This window comes from Primulina tabacum, chromosome 10 (genome assembly GCF_025594145.1).
Source record: "Primulina tabacum isolate GXHZ01 chromosome 10, ASM2559414v2, whole genome shotgun sequence".
In the NCBI taxonomy this organism is placed as follows: Eukaryota; Viridiplantae; Streptophyta; class Magnoliopsida; order Lamiales; family Gesneriaceae; genus Primulina; species Primulina tabacum.
The window spans coordinates 36,662,676-36,677,978 of NC_134559.1; the positions used below are offsets into that span (position 1 = coordinate 36,662,676).

Below are 15,303 nucleotides of genomic sequence, written 5' to 3' on the forward strand. Positions count from 1 at the left end.
GAGTTAACCGTCTCCAGAGTAATCTGCGTCATACCATTCCGCACGAACCGGATCACGACAAAAAAATTGCTAAATGTTACCAGAAAATAGAAAAAAATAAGAAGAAGAAAATAGCGAATGTAAAGCTATTATTATGCCTGAGATACGATAAAATGGAACCGGAATCGAATTTCGAACTTCCTAAGCTGATTTCTCGATTAAACGAAAGCTTAACAGAAGCGGAAAATCGCAAATTAGAGGGTCTTAGAGAAGGAATTCGGCTAAAATCTCGTCTGCTCATTGCGGAGTAATGAATCTCGTTCGTTTGCCCGTTTACAATCAAATTAGGCTCTAATTTTGTCCAAATCCTGCACTGCCCGAGCTACGTTGATTTCACATGTCTTATCTGGTCCTGATCGAGATTCAGATGATTTGAACCAAAAATCGTCTGTCAACAAGTAATCAAAAATAGAAAAACACGAAAAAGGGTGCAACACGAGAACTTCCTAGGAGGTCACCCATCTTAGTGCTGCTCTCGTCCAAGCACGCTTAACTTCGGAGTTCTGATGGGATCCGGTGCAGTAGTGCTGGTATGATCGCACCCGACATTGAGTGGGATTTTTATTCTTATATCCCTCGAGTATGTGTGGAGCAGGCGGCGATGGACAACACGCGGCACTGCTCTCGCCCAATCAGAACCATGAAGTTAAGTTCGAAATAATTGTTTTTAATGAGTTAACCGTCTCCGGAGTAATCTGCGTCATACTCTTCCGCACAGAACCGGCTTACGACAATAAAAATTGCTAAATGTTCCCAGAAAATAGAAAAAAAATAAGAAGAAGAAAATAGCGAATGTAAAGTTATTATTATGCCTGAGATACGATAAAATGGAACAGGAATCGAATTTCGAACTTCCTAAGCGGATTTCTCGAGGAAACGGAAGCTTAACAGAAGCGGAAAATCGCAAATTAGAGGGTATTAGAGAAGGAATTCGGCTAAAATCTCGCCAGCTCATTGCGGAGTAATGAGTCTCGTTCGTTTGCCCGTTTACAATCAAATTAGGCTACAATTTTGTCAAAATCCGGCAGTTCCCGAGCTACGTTGATTTCACATGTCTTATCTGGTCTCGATCGAGATTCAGATGATTTGAGCCGAAAATCGTCTGTCAACAAGTAATCAAAAATAGAAAAACACGAAAAGGGATGCAACACGAGGACTTCCCAGGGGGTCACCCATCCTAGTACTGGTCTCGCCCAAACACGCTTAACTTCGGAGTTCTGATGGGATCCGGTGCATTAGTGCTGGTATGATCGCACCCGACATTGAGTGGGATGTTTAATCTTATATCCCTCGAGTACGTGTGGAGAGGGCAGCGATGGACAACACGCGGCACTGCTCTCGCCCAATCAGAACCATGAAGTTAAGCGTTCTGGCGCGATGGCAGAGCTAGGATGGGTGACCTTATTGGGAAGTCCTCGTGTCGCGATCGTTTACGTAAATTATGGCAAAAACAGTCGAAATAAATTTTTTTTATGAACTAACTGTTTCCGGAGTAATCTCCGTCATACCCTTCCGCACAGAACCGGCTCATGACAACAAAAATCGCTAAATGTTCCCATAAAAGAGAGAAAAAAATAAGAAGAAGAAAATAGCGAATGTAAAGCTATTATTATGCCTGGGATACGATAAAATGAAGGCGGAATCGAATTTCGAACTTCCTAAGCGGATTTCTCGAGGAAACGGAAGCTTAACAGAAGCTGAAAATCGTAAATTAGAGGGTCTTAGAGAAGGAATTCGAAGTCCTTGTGTCGCGACCGTTTACGTAAATTATGGATAAACAGTCGAAAATAATTTTTTTTAATGAACTAACTGTCTCCGGAGTAATCTCCGTCATACCCTTCCGCACAGAACTGGCTCACGACAACAAAAATCGCTAAATATTCACAAAAAATAGAAAAAAAAAAAGAAAAAGAAAATAGCGAATGTTAAGCTATTATTATGCCTGGGATACGATAAAATGGAACCAGAATCGAATTTCGGATTTTCTAAACGGATTTCTCGAGGAAACGGAAGCTTAACAGAAGCGGAGAATCACAAATTAGAGGGTCTTAGAGAAGGAATTCGGCTAAAATCTCGCCACCTCGTTGCGGAGTAATGAGTCTTGTTCGTTTGCCCGTTTACAATCAAATCAGCCGACAATTTTGTCCAAATCCTACAGTGCCCGAGCTACGTTGATTTCACATGTCTTATCTGGTCCCGATCGACATTCAGATGATTTGATCCTAAATTCGTCTGTGAACAAGTAATCAAAAATAGAAAAACACGAAAAGGGGTGCAACACGAGGACTTCCCAGGGGGTCACCAATCCTAGTACTGCTCTCGCCCAAGCACGCTTAACTTCGGAGTTTTGATGGGATCCGGTGCATTAGTGCCGGTATGATCGCACCCGACATTGAGTGGGATTTTTTTTCTTATATCCCTCGAGTACGTGTAGAGCGGGCGGCGATGGACAACTTCCATCACGGGCACTGCTCTCGCCCAATCAAAACCATGAAGTTAAGCGTTCTGGCGCGATGGTAGAGCTAGGATGGGTGACCTCCCCTGGAAGTCCTCATGTCACGACCGTAAATTATGGCTAAAACAGTCGAAATTATTGTTTTTGATGAGTTAACCGTCTCCAAAGTAATCTGTGTCATACCCTTTCGCATAGAACCGGCTCACGACAAAAAAAATCGCTAAATGTTCCCAGAAAATAAAAAAAAAATAAGAAGAAGAAAATAGCGAATGTAAAGCTATTATTATGCCTGAGATACGATAAAATGGAACCGGAATCGAATTTCGAACTTCCTAACCGGATTTCTCGCGGAAAATGAAAGCTTAACAGAATCTGAAAATCGCAAATTAGAGGGTCTTAGAGAAGGAATTCGGCTCAAATCTCGCCACCTCGTTGCGGAGTAATGAGTCTCGTTCGTTTACCCGTTTACAATCAAATCAGGCTACAATTTTGTCCAAATTCGGCAGTGCCCGAGCTACGTTGATTTCACGTCTTATCTGGTCCCGATCCAAATTCAGATAATTTGAGCGAAAAATCGTCTGTCAACAACTAATCAAAAATAGAAAACACGAAAAATGGTGCAACACGAGGACTTCCCAGGGGGTCACCCATCTTAATACTGGTCTCGCCCAAGCACGCTTAACTTCGGAGTTCTGATGGGATCCGGTGCATTAGTGCTGGTATGATCGCTCCCAACATTGAGTGATGTTTATTCTTATATCCCTCGAGTACGTGTGGAGCGGTCGACGATGGAAATTACGCGGCACTGCTCTCGCCCAATCAGAACCATGAAGTTAAACGTTCTAGCGCGATGGCAGAGCTAGGATGGGTGACCACCTTGGGAATTTCTCGTGTCGCGATCGTTTACGTAAATTATGGTTAAAACAGTCGAAATAATTGTTTTTAATGAACTAACCGTCTCCGGAGTAATCTCTGTCATACCCTTCCGCACAGAACCGGCTCACGACAACAAAAATCGCTTAATGTTACCAAAAAATAGAAAAAAAAATAAGAAGAAGAAAATAGCGAATGTAAAGCTATTATTATGCCTGGGATACGATAAAATGGAACCGGAATCGAATTTCGGACTTCCTAAACGGATTTCTCGAGGAAACAGAAGCTTAACAGAAGCGGAAAATCGCAAATTAGAGGGTCTTAGAGAAGTAATTCGGCTAAAATCTCGTCAGCTCGTTGCGGTGTAATGAGTCTCGTTCGTTTGCCCGTTTACAATCAAATTCGCCTACAATATTGTCCAAATCCGGCAGTACCCGAGCTACGTTGATTTCACATGTCTTATCTGATCCCGATCGATATTCAGATGATTTGAGCCGAAAATCGTCTGTCAACAAGTAATCAAAAATAGAAAAACACGAAAAGGGGTGCAACAGAGGGACTTCCCAGGGGGTCACTTATCCTAGTACTACTCTCGCCCAAGAACGCTTAACTTCAGAGTTCGAATGGGATCCGGTGCATTAGTGCTAGTATGATCGCACCCAACATTGAGTTGGATGTTTATTCTTATATCCCTCGAGTACGTGTGGAGCGGACGACGATGGACAACACGGGCACTGCTCTCGCCCAATCAGAACCATGAAGTTAAGCGTTCTGGCGCGATGGCAAAGCTAGGATGGGTGACCTTCCTTGGAAGTCCTCGTGTCGCGACCGTTTACGTAAATTATGGATAAAACAATCGAAATAATTGTTTTAATGATTTAACCGTCTCCGGAGTAATCTGCGTCATACCCTTCCGCACAGAACCGGTTCACGACAAAAAAAATCGCTAAATGTTCCCAGAAAATAGAAAAAAATAAGAAGAATAAAATAGCGAATGTAAAGCTATTGTTATGCCTGGGATACGATAAAATGGAACCTGAATCGAATTTCGAACTTCCTAAGCGGATTTCTCGAGGAAACGAAAGCTTAAAAGAAGCGGAAAATAGAAAATTAGAAGGTCTTAGAGAAGGAATTCGGCTAAAATCTCGCCACCTCGTTGCGGAGTAATGAGTCTCGTTCGTTTGCCCGTTTACAATCAAATTAGGCTACAATTTTGTCCAAATCCGGCAGTGCCCGAGCTACGTTGATTTCACATGTCTTATCTGGTCCCGATCGAGATTCAGTTGATTTGAGCCGAAAATTGTCTGTCAACAAGTAATCAAAAATAAAAAACACGAAAAGGGGTGCAACACGAGGACTTCCCAGGGGGTCATTCATCCTAGTACTGCTCTCGCCCAAGCACTCTTAACTTCGGAGTTCTGATGGGATCGGTGCATTAGTGCTGGTATGATCGCACCCGACATTGAGTGGGATTTTTATTCTTATATCCCTCGAGTACGTGTGGAGCGGGCAGCGATGGACAACACGCGGCACTGCTCTCGCCCAATTAGAACCACGAAGTTAAGCGTTCTGGCGCGATGGCAGAGCGAGGATGGGTGACCTCCCTGGGCAGTCCTCGTGTCGCGACCGTTTACGTAAATTATGGCTAAAACAGTAGAAATAATTGTTTTTAATGATTTAACCGTCTCCAGAGTAATCTGCATCATTCCTTTCCGCACAGAACCGGCTCACGACAAAAAAAATCGCTAAATGTTCCCAAAAATAGAAAAAAAATTAGAAGAAGAAAATAGCGAATGTAAAGCTATTATTATGCCTGGGATACGATAAAATGGAACTTGAATCGAATTCCGGACTTCCTAAGCGGATTTTTCGAGGAAACGGAAGCTCAACAGAAGCTGAAAATCGCAAATTAGAGGGTCTTAGAAAAGGAATTCGGCTAAAATCTCACCACCTCGTTGCGGAGTAATGTGTCTCGTTCGTTTGCCCGTTTACAATCAAATTAGCCTACCATTTTTTCCAAATCCGACAGTGCCCGAGCTACGTTGATTTCACATGTCTTATCTGGTCCCGATCGAGATTCTGATGATTTGAGCCAAAAATCGTCTGTCAACAAGTAATCAAAAATAGAAAAACACGAAAAGGGGTGCAACACGAGAACTTCCCAGGGGGTCACCCATCGTAGTACTGGTCTCGTCTAAGCACGCTTAACTTCGGAGTTCAGATGGGATCCGGTGCATTAGTGCTGGTATGATCACACTCGACATTGAGTGGGATGTTTATTCTTATATCCCTCGAGTAAGTGTGGCGCGGGCGGCGATGGACAACACGCGGCACTGCTATCACCAAATCAGAACCATGAAGTTAAACGTTCTGGCCCGATGGCAGAGCTAGGATGGGTGACCCTCCCTAGGAAGTCTTCGTGTCGCGACCGTTTACGTAAATTATAGCTAAAAAATTTGAAATAATTGTTTTTAATCAGTTAATCGTCTCCGGAGTAATCTGCGTCATACCCTTCCGCACAGAACCGGTTCACGACAACAAAAATCGATAAATGTTCCCAGAAAATAGAAAAAAAAAATAAGAAGAAGAAAATAGCGAATGCAAAGCTATTATTATGCATGTGATACGATAAAATGGAACCGAAATAGAATTTCGGACTTCCTAAACATATTTCTCAAGTAAACGGAAGCTTAACAGAAGCGGAAAATCGCAAATTAGAGGGTCTTATGGAAGGAATTCGGCTAAAATCTCTTTAACTCATTGCGGAGTAATGAGTCTCGTTCGTTTGCCCATTTACAATCAAATTAGCCTACAATTTTGTCCAAATCCGGCAGTGCCCGAGCTACGTTGATTTCACATGTCTTATCTGGTCTCGATCGAGATTAAGGTGATTTGAGCCAAAAATCGTCTGTCAGCAAGTAATAAAAAATAGAAAAACACGAAAAAAGGTGCAACACGAGGACTTCCCAGGGGGTCACCCATCCTAGTACTGCTTTCGCCCAAGCACGCTTAGCTTCGGAGTTCGGATGGGATCCGGTGCATTAGAGCTGGTATGATCGCACCCGACATCGAGTGTGATGTTTTTTCTTATATCCCTCGAGTACGTGTGGCGCCGACGGCGATGGACAACACGCGGCACTGGTCTCGCCCAATCAGAACCATGAAGTTAAGCGTTCTGGCGCGATGGTAGAGCTAGGATGAGTGACCTCCCTGGGAAGTCCTCGTGTCGCGACCGTTTACGTAAATTATAGCTAAAAAGTCGAAATATTTTTTTTAATGAGTTAACCGTCTCCGTAGTAATTTGCGTCATACCCTTCCGCACAGATCGGCTCACGAAAAAAAAAAATCGCTAAATGTTCCCAGAAAATAGAAAAAAAAGAAGAAGAAAATAGCGAATGTAAAGCTATTGTTATGCCTGGGATATGATAAAATGGAACCGGAATCAAATTTCAGATTTCCTAAACGGATTTCTCGAGGAAACGGGAGCTTAACAGAAGCGGAAAATCACAAATTAGAGGGTCTTAGAGAAGAAATTCAGCTAAAATCTCGCCAGCTCATTGCGGAGTAATGAGTCTCATTCGTTTGCCCGTTTACAATCAAATTAGGCTAAAATTTTGTCCAAATCCGGCATTGACCGAGCTACGTTGATTTCACATGTCTTATCTGGTCCCGATCGAGATTCAGATGATTTGAGCCGAAAATCGTCTGTCAACAAGTAATCAATCAAAAATAGAAAAACACGAAAAAGGGTGCAACACGAGGACTTTCCAGTGGGTCACCCATTCTAGTACTGGTCTCGCCCAAGCACGCTTAACTTCGAAGTTCTGATGGGATCCGGTACATTAGTGCTGGTATGATCGCACCCGGCAATGAGTGGGATGTTTATTCTTATATCCCTCGAGTACGTGTGGCGCGGGCGGCGATGGACAACATGCGGCACTGCTCTCGCCCAATCAGAACCATGAAGTTAAGCGTTCGAGCGCGATGGCAGAGCTAGGATGGGTGACCTCCCAGAGAAGTCCTCGTGTCGCGACCGTTTACAGAAATTATGGCTAAAACAGTCGAAATAATTGTTTTAATGAGTTAACCGTCTCCGGAGTAATCTGTGTCAAACCCTTACGCACAGAACCGGCTCATGACAACAAAAATTGCTAAATGTTTCCATAAAATAGAAAAAAAAATAAGAAGAAGAAAATAGCGAATGTAAAGCAATTATTATGCCTGAGATATGATAAAATGGAACATGAATCGAATTTCGAACTTCCTAAGCGGATTTCTCGAGGAAACGGAAGCTTAACAGAAGCGGAAAATCGCAAATTAGTGGGTCTTAGAGAATGAATTCTGCTAAAATCTCGCTAGCTCATTGCGGAGTAATGAGTCTCGTTCGTTTGCCCGTTTACAATCAAATTAGCCTACAATTTTGTCCAAATCCGGCAGTGCCCGAGCTACGTTAATTTCACATGTCTTATCTCGTACCGATCGAGATTCAGATGATTTGAGCTCAAAATCGTCTGTCAACAAGTAAACAAAAATAGAAAAACACGAAAACGGGAGCAACACGAGGATTTCCCAGGGGTCCACCCATCCTAGTACTGCTCTCGTCCAAGCACGCTTAACTTCAGAGTTCTGATGGGATCCGGTGCATTAGTGATGGTATGATCGCATCCGACATAAGTGGGATGTTTTTTCTTATATCCCTCGAGTACGTGTGGAGCGGGCGGCGATGGAGAACACGGGCACTGCTCTCGCCCAATCAAAACCACGAAGTTAAGCATTCTGGCGCGATGGAGCGGGCTCGGATGGGTGACCTCCTTGAGAAGTCCTCGTGTCGCGACCGTTTACGGAAATTATGGCTAAAACAGTCGAAATAATTGTTTTAATGAGTTAACCGTCTCCGGAGTAATCTGCGTCATACCCTTCCGCACAGAACCGGCTTATGACAACAAAAATTGCTAAATGTTTCCATAAAATAGAAAAAAAAATAAGAAGAAGAAAATAGCGAATGTAAAGCTATTATTATGCCTGAGATACGATAAAATGGAACATGAATTTAATTTCGAACTTCCTAAGCGGATTTCTCGAGGAAAATGAAGCTTAACAGAAGCGGAAAATCGCAAATTAGAGGGTTTTAGAGAATGAATTCTGCTAAAATCTCGCCAGCTCATTGCGGAGTAACGAGTCTCGTTCGTTTGCCCGTTTACAATCAAATTAGCCTACAATTTTGTCCAAATCCGGCATTGCCCGAGCTACGTTGATTTCACATGTCTTATCTCGTACCGATCTAGATTCAGATGATTTGAGCTGAAAATCGTCTGTCAACAAGTGAACAAAAATAAAAAAACAGGAAAATGGGAGCAACACGCACGCGGCACTGCTTTCGCCCAATCAGAACCATGAAATTAAGCGTTCTGGCGCGATGGCAGAGCTAGGATGGGTGACCTCCCTGGGAAGTCCTCGTGTCGCGACCGTTTAGGTAAATTAGGGATAAAACAGTCGAAATAATTGTTTTTAATGAGTTAACCGTCTACGAAGTAATCTGCATCATACCCTTCTGCACAGAACCGGCTCACGACAACAAAAATCGCTAAATGTTCACAGAAAATAGAAAAAAAATAAGAAGAAGAAAATAGCGAATGTAAAGCTATTATTATGCCTGGGATATGATAAAATGGAACCGGAATCGAATTTCGAACTTCCTAAGCGGATTTCTTGTGGAAACGGAAGCTTTACAGAAGCGGAATCGCAAATTAGACGGTCTTAGAGAAAGAATTCGGCTAAAATCTCGTCTGCTCATTGCGGAATAATGAGTCTCGTTCGTTTGCCCGTTTACAATCAAATTAGGCTACAATTTTTTCCAAATCCGACAGTGCCCGAGCTACGTTGATTTCACATGTCTTATCAGGTCCCGATCGAGATTCAGATGATTTGAGCCGAAAATCGTCTGTCAACAAGTAATAAAAAATAGAAAAAACCAAAATGGGCGCAACACGAGGACTTCCTAGGGGTCACCCATACTAGTACTGCTCTCGCCCAAGCACGCTTAACTTCGGAGTTCTGATGGGATCTAGTGCATTAATGCGGGTATGATCGCACCCGAAATTGAGTGGGATGTTTATTCTTATATCCCTCGAGTACGTGTGGAGCGGGCGGCGATGGACAACACGCGGCAATGTTCTCGCCCAATCAGAACCATGAAGTTAAGCGTTCTGGTGCGATGGCAGTGCTAGGATGGTTGACCTCCCTGGGAAGTCCTCGTGTCGCGACCGTTTACGTAAATTGTGGCTAAAACTGTCGAAATAATAGTTTTTAATGAGTTAACCGTCTCCGGAGTAATCTGCGTCATACCCTTCCGCACAGAACCGTCTCACGACAATAAAAATCGCTAAATTTTCCCAGAAAATAGAAAAAAAAATAAGAAGAAGAAAATAGCGAATGTAAAGCTACTATAATGCCTGGGATATGATAAAATGGAACCGTAATCGAATTTCGGACTTTCTAAGCGGATTTTTTGATGAAACGGAAGCTTAACAGAAGCGGAAAATCGCAAATTAGAGGATCTTAGAGAAGGAATTCGTCTAAAATCTCGTCAGCTCATTGCGGAGTAATGAGTCTCGTTCTTTTGCCCGTTTACAAAAAAATTAGGCTACAATTTTGTCCAAATCCGGCAGTGCCCGAGCTACGTTGATTTCACATGTTTTATCTGGTCCCGATCGAGATTCAAATGATTTGAACCGAAAATCGTATGTCAACAACTAATCAAAAATAGAAAAACACGAAAAGGGGTGCAACACGAGGACTTCCTAGGGGTTCACCCATCCTAGTACTGCTCTCGCCCAAGCACGCTTAACTTTGGAGTTCTGATGGGATACGGTGCATTATTGCTGGTATGATCGCAACCGACATTGAGTGGTATGTTTATTCTTATATCCCTCGAGTACGTGTGGAGCGGGCGGCGATGGACAAAACGCGGCACTGCTCTAGCCCAATCAGAACCATGAAGTTAAGCATTCTGGCGCGATGGCAGAGCTAGGATGGGTGACCTCCCCGGGAAGTCCTCGTGTCGCGACCGTTTACGTAAATTATGGCTAAAACAGTCGAAATAATTATTTTTAATTAGTTAACCGTCTCCGGAGTAATCTCCGTCATACCCTTCAGCGCAGAATCGGCTCACGACAACAAAAATCGTTAAATGTTGCCAGAAAATAGAAAAAAAAATAAGAAGAAGAAAATAGCGAATGTAAAGCTATTATTATTCCTGGGATACGATAAACTGGAACCGTAATCGAATTTTGAACTTCCTAAGAGGATTTCTCGAGAAACGAAAGCTTAACAGAAGCGGAAAATCGCAAATTAGAGGGTCTTAGAGAAGGAATTCGGCTAAAATCTCGTCAGCTCATTGCGGAATAATGAGTCTCGTTCGTTTGCCCGTTTACAATCAAGTTAGGCTACAATTTTGTCCAAATCCGGCAGTGCCCGAGTTACGTTGATTTCACATGTATTATCTGGTCACGATCGAGATTTAGATGATTTGAGCCGAAAATCGTCTATCAACAAGTAATCAATCAAAAATAGAAAAACACGAAAAGGGGTGCAACACGAGGACTTCCCAGTACTGGTCTCGCCCAAGCACGCTTAACTTCGGAGTTATGATGGGATCCAGTGCATTAGTGCTAGTATGATCGCTTCCGAAATTGGGTGAAATGTTTATTCTTATATCCCTCGAGTACGTGTGGAGCGGGCGGCAATGGACAACACGCGGCACACCTCTCGCCCAATCAGAACCATGAAGTTAAGCGTTTTGGCGCGATGGCAGAGCTAGGATGGGTGACCACCCCAGGGAAGTCCTCGTGTCGCGACCATTTACGTAAATTATGGCTAAAACCGTCGAAATAATTGTTTTTAATGAGTTAACCGTCTCCAGAGTAATCTACATCATACCCTTCCGCACAGAACCGGCTCACGACAACAAAAATCGCTAAATTTTTCGAGAAAATAGAAAAAAAAATAAGAATAAGAAAATAGCGAATGTAAAGCTATTATTATGCCTGGGATACGATAAAATGGAACCGGAATAAAATTTGGACTTCCTAAGCGGATTTCTCGCGTAAACGGAAGCTTAACAAAAGCGAAAAATCGCAAATTAGAGGGTTTTAGAAAAGGAATTCGGCTAAAATCTCGCCAGCTCATTGCGTAGTAATGAGTCTCGTTCGTTTGCCCATTTACAATCAAATTAGGCTACAATTTTGTCCAAATCCGGCAGTGCATGAGCTAAGTTGATTTCACATGTCTTATCTGGTTCCAATCGAGGTTCAGATGATTTGAACCGAAAATCGTCTGTCAACAAGTAATCAAAAATAGAAAAACACGAAAAGGGGTGCAACACGAGGACTTCTGTGAGAACCCGGATTTTTCAAAGCAAAGCACCTTAAAAGCTCGGTAAGTAGCTCAAAAAGAAGCCGAGGCAACGTAAACTCTTGAGAATTGAGGGTACGTCACTCGGAAGAGGAAACCCTTACCTCACAAGCTAAAACCCTCAGCTCAAGGAAGCTCCAAAATTCTTGGAAAAGAAACCCCATGCTCATGAGCTCAATCTTTTACCTCAATGAAGCTCATTCTTTCTTGTCCTAAAAGAATAAAAAAAATAGAGCTAGGAGGAGAGCTAAAGCATTGGAAAAATTTAATGTGCAAGAAATTACCCTTGAGTAAACCAAGGAGAAAAGCTAAAGGATTGGATATATTTATGAACATTGAGTTAACCAAAGAAGGAGCTAAAAGAACTAAAGGTTTGGACAAACTTATTATACAAGTGATGACTATTAAGTTAACCAAGAAAGGGAGCTAAGGGAAGAGCTAAGAGGCTTGGACAAATTTATTGTGCAAGAATGGACTCTTTACTAAACCAAGGTGACCTTTGATGCTTGAGTTAACCTTGACCACATTGATGGCTTGCTTGGGCTCCAATATTTCGGCCATGGGGAGGGGAAAAGTCCATCCTTCACCTATAAATACCACCTCAACATGCTAAAGAAATCACACCCAAAAATCAGCAAGAAAAATCGGCTCATTTCCCTCCAAAACCACCTCTCGGCTGTCGCTTGCAAGAAGAAAGAAGGAGGAGTTGTTCCGGCTTTTCAATTCTGTGATTTGCTATCCACATCGTTGTGAAGATCATCTCCTGGTTCGGTCATCACTTGACCGAAATTCAACAAGTTTCGTTCGCCAAAGTTCTGCACATTTCGAACCGTAACTTCGAGAGTATTGTAAGTGGGTTTTTGATATGTATATTCGTTTGTATTTTTAAATCTTGAATATATAAGTCATGACATGTATGAATGTGTGTCCTCTTTTTTCGAAAACAACATGATGACCGTCTTTTAAAATTTCGATCGATTATGTGTTTTCTTCTATGCTTCGAAATTCTTTGGTTCCGCTGAATCCGTCTGAAACTCTGATATCTGAAAACTCTGATACGTTCTGTCTTGTAAACTTTGAATTCTGTGTTGCACTGTTACAACTCGATTTGAAATGGGACGAGAATTGTAATTCTGTCTGGCCCCCATTGGTGGGTATAAAACCATGTTCTGTCTCCTCCATTGGTGGGTATAAAACCGTGTTCTGGCCTCACCTCTTAGAGGACTAACATATTGGGGACAATTTGACCATGGAAATGAGATGAGTAACAGTGTTCTGTCTGTTCCGATCTGTTCTGTTCTGAATTTTTCTGATCTGTTTCTGAACTGCTCTGAATCTTCTGATAACCTCTGTCTCATATTTATTTTGTTTCTGTTATGATGAGTTAAAAATGATAAGATTTGAAAGTTTGTTAAAGAAATGTTTTAAAGATTAAGTTCTATATGTATCATAGGAAATCGATCGACCCCCACTTCCTGAGTGTTTCCCAAAACACTCACCCCTTACAAATTTCAGATTAAAATGAAGACCAACTGAATGAGGAAGAACAAGAAGCCTTATGGGGATGGTAGCCGATGAGCAAGATACAAGAAATCAAGACTTTATTTTCCTTTTGTTCAGTTTCCGCATTTGCAACTCTGATGTATTTTTATTCTATTGTCAATGTAAAGACAATGTTTTATTTATGAAAAAGACTGGTTTTTGGCATTTCGATACGAGGCTTAATTATTTTAAAGTAATTGTTAAAACAATGCCGGATGTCACAGGCGCTTCAGACACTTTGCGTGACATTTAAGTGGTATCAGAGCCGCCAGGTTCATAATCCTGCTGGGATTTTGACAGACAAAATTTGAAGAAGTCAAATTTTGGCAAAAGCCTAGTACATTCAGAAACAAACTCTCAATCTTTCCAAAATTCTTTGAGAAATTCGAAATCTATTTCCTTCAATCATTCTGAAATTTCTAGTATAGAAAGTTCCACGAAATCTTTGTTTCAATCAAAATTTTTTACCTTTCTATCCTTTACTTTGATACCATTATGAAATTTTACCTCAATTTATGGTCTTGTACTCGTGCTCAAGCCGCACTTCGCATGCGTCAACATTACTTGAGGAAAACAAGATAAACAAGAACTCACAAAGATTAAGAATCTGCTTCAAACTGATATACATAATCTCAACCATCACCTTGATCGAGCAAAGAGCCAGCTCGCCCTAACACTACACGTGGAATGACTAGTTTCCCTTAATCGAAAGTTGATAGTAAGGATTGAAACTTAGAAAAACCTTGCTAACCGTTCTCGTCATCAACATGAAGACCTTTCTAGCAAGCAAGAACGTTACATCGCCAAGCTTCATGGTGCAATGGATAGACTGCGCACCTTGTCGTGGAAAATGTGGAAGAAGAAGAAGAAGCACCTATGGATGTAGTGGAAAAAGAACAGTAATGTTGAGAGATGATAAAGTAGGCTAGACTGGTATTATGGTTAAATGATATGAAAGAAAAAAGTGTAACATTTCTTTGAGAATGTACATAGATAAGTTGAAATATATTTTGGGAACATACCTATCAAAGATAATTTGACTTATATTTTAGGGAATACAAATACTCTGATATAAGTTGACTTACATTTGGGAATTCTTCCGACTTAAGATGAAATGTTTGATTCGCGGATAATAAATTATTTATGAAAATATGAGATAAGAATTATATAAGTTTTGATATTCAGGTGTAAAAGTTGATTTTTATGTCAATAATTAACGGTATGGACATTTAAATTTGGGCTATTAAGCGATAAATTTAAATATGTAAGATTTTGGAATATTTAATAAAGTTAAGAAACAATAACTTAAGTTAAGAAATTAAGGTCATTACCTTAGGTAAATAAAGGGAGTTATGAGATATTGGTGGACATCAAGGGAAGTGTAGCATGCATAATAGGTTATGACTCTTCTTATAGTAAAAAGAAAAATAGGGGAAAGATTTGTAGAGAAAGACATCCAACGAAGCTTGTTTGTATTAAAGCATGTTAGGCTCATAGTTTTGATTAAAGACAGATTTAGTAAAAGAAGAATTGTTTGAGGAATTAATTTCTTCCGTACAATGTTGAAAGAAATTTTAACTAGGTTATTGGGACTTAAGTCAATAGGCTGATAAGGAGTTATGTTCTAAGATTATATATTGATTTTATGTTTGGAGATAGTAATCGTGATAATTTAGAACACAATAAGTATGGATACGCATATATTCAGTGCCGATTTTATTTAGTGTACTATGGTAAATTTCAACGTCATTCTGAGAATTGGTTGGTTGGACAAGAATCATGCAGTGTTAGATGGTCGAGGTAAGAATTCCAAACTCCAATCCAAGAATAAATCGTATTTTATGGCAAGGATAAGGAACAAAAATCCTTCCTTTCTGCTTCTCAAACTTAGAAAGCCATGGAGTATGGCTAAGAAGTCTAACTAGCGATAATGAGAGAAGAAAAAGAAGGAATTGAGCTCAAGATATAAAAATATTCCCGTG

The 15,303-nt window shown here is 41.2% G+C and overlaps 12 non-coding genes and 1 pseudogene across 12 annotated transcripts; all 13 read right to left on the reverse strand.

Moving 5' to 3' along the window:
* Positions 1-464: 464 nt before the first annotated feature.
* On the reverse strand, positions 465-583 carry LOC142515440 (5S ribosomal RNA). The gene has a single exon (XR_012811286.1). It is a non-coding gene; the product is annotated as a 5S ribosomal RNA (ribosomal RNA).
* Positions 584-1,178: 595 nt separating this feature from the next.
* On the reverse strand, positions 1,179-1,297 carry LOC142512840 (5S ribosomal RNA). Its single transcript, XR_012808881.1, has one exon. It is a non-coding gene; the product is annotated as a 5S ribosomal RNA (ribosomal RNA).
* A 1,011-nt stretch (positions 1,298-2,308) lies between these two features.
* On the reverse strand, positions 2,309-2,427 carry LOC142514818 (5S ribosomal RNA). Its single transcript, XR_012810695.1, has one exon. It is a non-coding gene; the product is annotated as a 5S ribosomal RNA (ribosomal RNA).
* Positions 2,428-3,108: 681 nt separating this feature from the next.
* LOC142515270 (5S ribosomal RNA) lies at positions 3,109-3,227 on the reverse strand. Its single transcript, XR_012811125.1, has one exon. It is a non-coding gene; the product is annotated as a 5S ribosomal RNA (ribosomal RNA).
* Positions 3,228-3,909: 682 nt separating this feature from the next.
* On the reverse strand, positions 3,910-4,028 carry LOC142510220 (5S ribosomal RNA). The gene has a single exon (XR_012808345.1). It is a non-coding gene; the product is annotated as a 5S ribosomal RNA (ribosomal RNA).
* A 679-nt stretch (positions 4,029-4,707) lies between these two features.
* LOC142506618 (5S ribosomal RNA) lies at positions 4,708-4,825 on the reverse strand. The gene has a single exon (XR_012804905.1). It is a non-coding gene; the product is annotated as a 5S ribosomal RNA (ribosomal RNA).
* Positions 4,826-5,507: 682 nt separating this feature from the next.
* Positions 5,508-5,626, reverse strand: LOC142515626 (5S ribosomal RNA). The gene has a single exon (XR_012811461.1). It is a non-coding gene; the product is annotated as a 5S ribosomal RNA (ribosomal RNA).
* Positions 5,627-6,312: 686 nt separating this feature from the next.
* Positions 6,313-6,431, reverse strand: LOC142514199 (5S ribosomal RNA). Its single transcript, XR_012810105.1, has one exon. It is a non-coding gene; the product is annotated as a 5S ribosomal RNA (ribosomal RNA).
* Positions 6,432-7,113: 682 nt separating this feature from the next.
* LOC142516773 (5S ribosomal RNA) lies at positions 7,114-7,232 on the reverse strand. Its single transcript, XR_012812551.1, has one exon. It is a non-coding gene; the product is annotated as a 5S ribosomal RNA (ribosomal RNA).
* A 683-nt stretch (positions 7,233-7,915) lies between these two features.
* On the reverse strand, positions 7,916-8,034 carry LOC142510520 (5S ribosomal RNA). Its single transcript, XR_012808627.1, has one exon. It is a non-coding gene; the product is annotated as a 5S ribosomal RNA (ribosomal RNA).
* Positions 8,035-9,344: 1,310 nt separating this feature from the next.
* On the reverse strand, positions 9,345-9,462 carry LOC142508425 (5S ribosomal RNA). Its single transcript, XR_012806637.1, has one exon. It is a non-coding gene; the product is annotated as a 5S ribosomal RNA (ribosomal RNA).
* A 684-nt stretch (positions 9,463-10,146) lies between these two features.
* On the reverse strand, positions 10,147-10,265 carry LOC142509611 (5S ribosomal RNA). Its single transcript, XR_012807777.1, has one exon. It is a non-coding gene; the product is annotated as a 5S ribosomal RNA (ribosomal RNA).
* A 687-nt stretch (positions 10,266-10,952) lies between these two features.
* On the reverse strand, positions 10,953-11,054 carry LOC142512819 (5S ribosomal RNA; annotated as a pseudogene).
* Between the last annotated feature and the right edge of the window lie 4,249 nt (positions 11,055-15,303).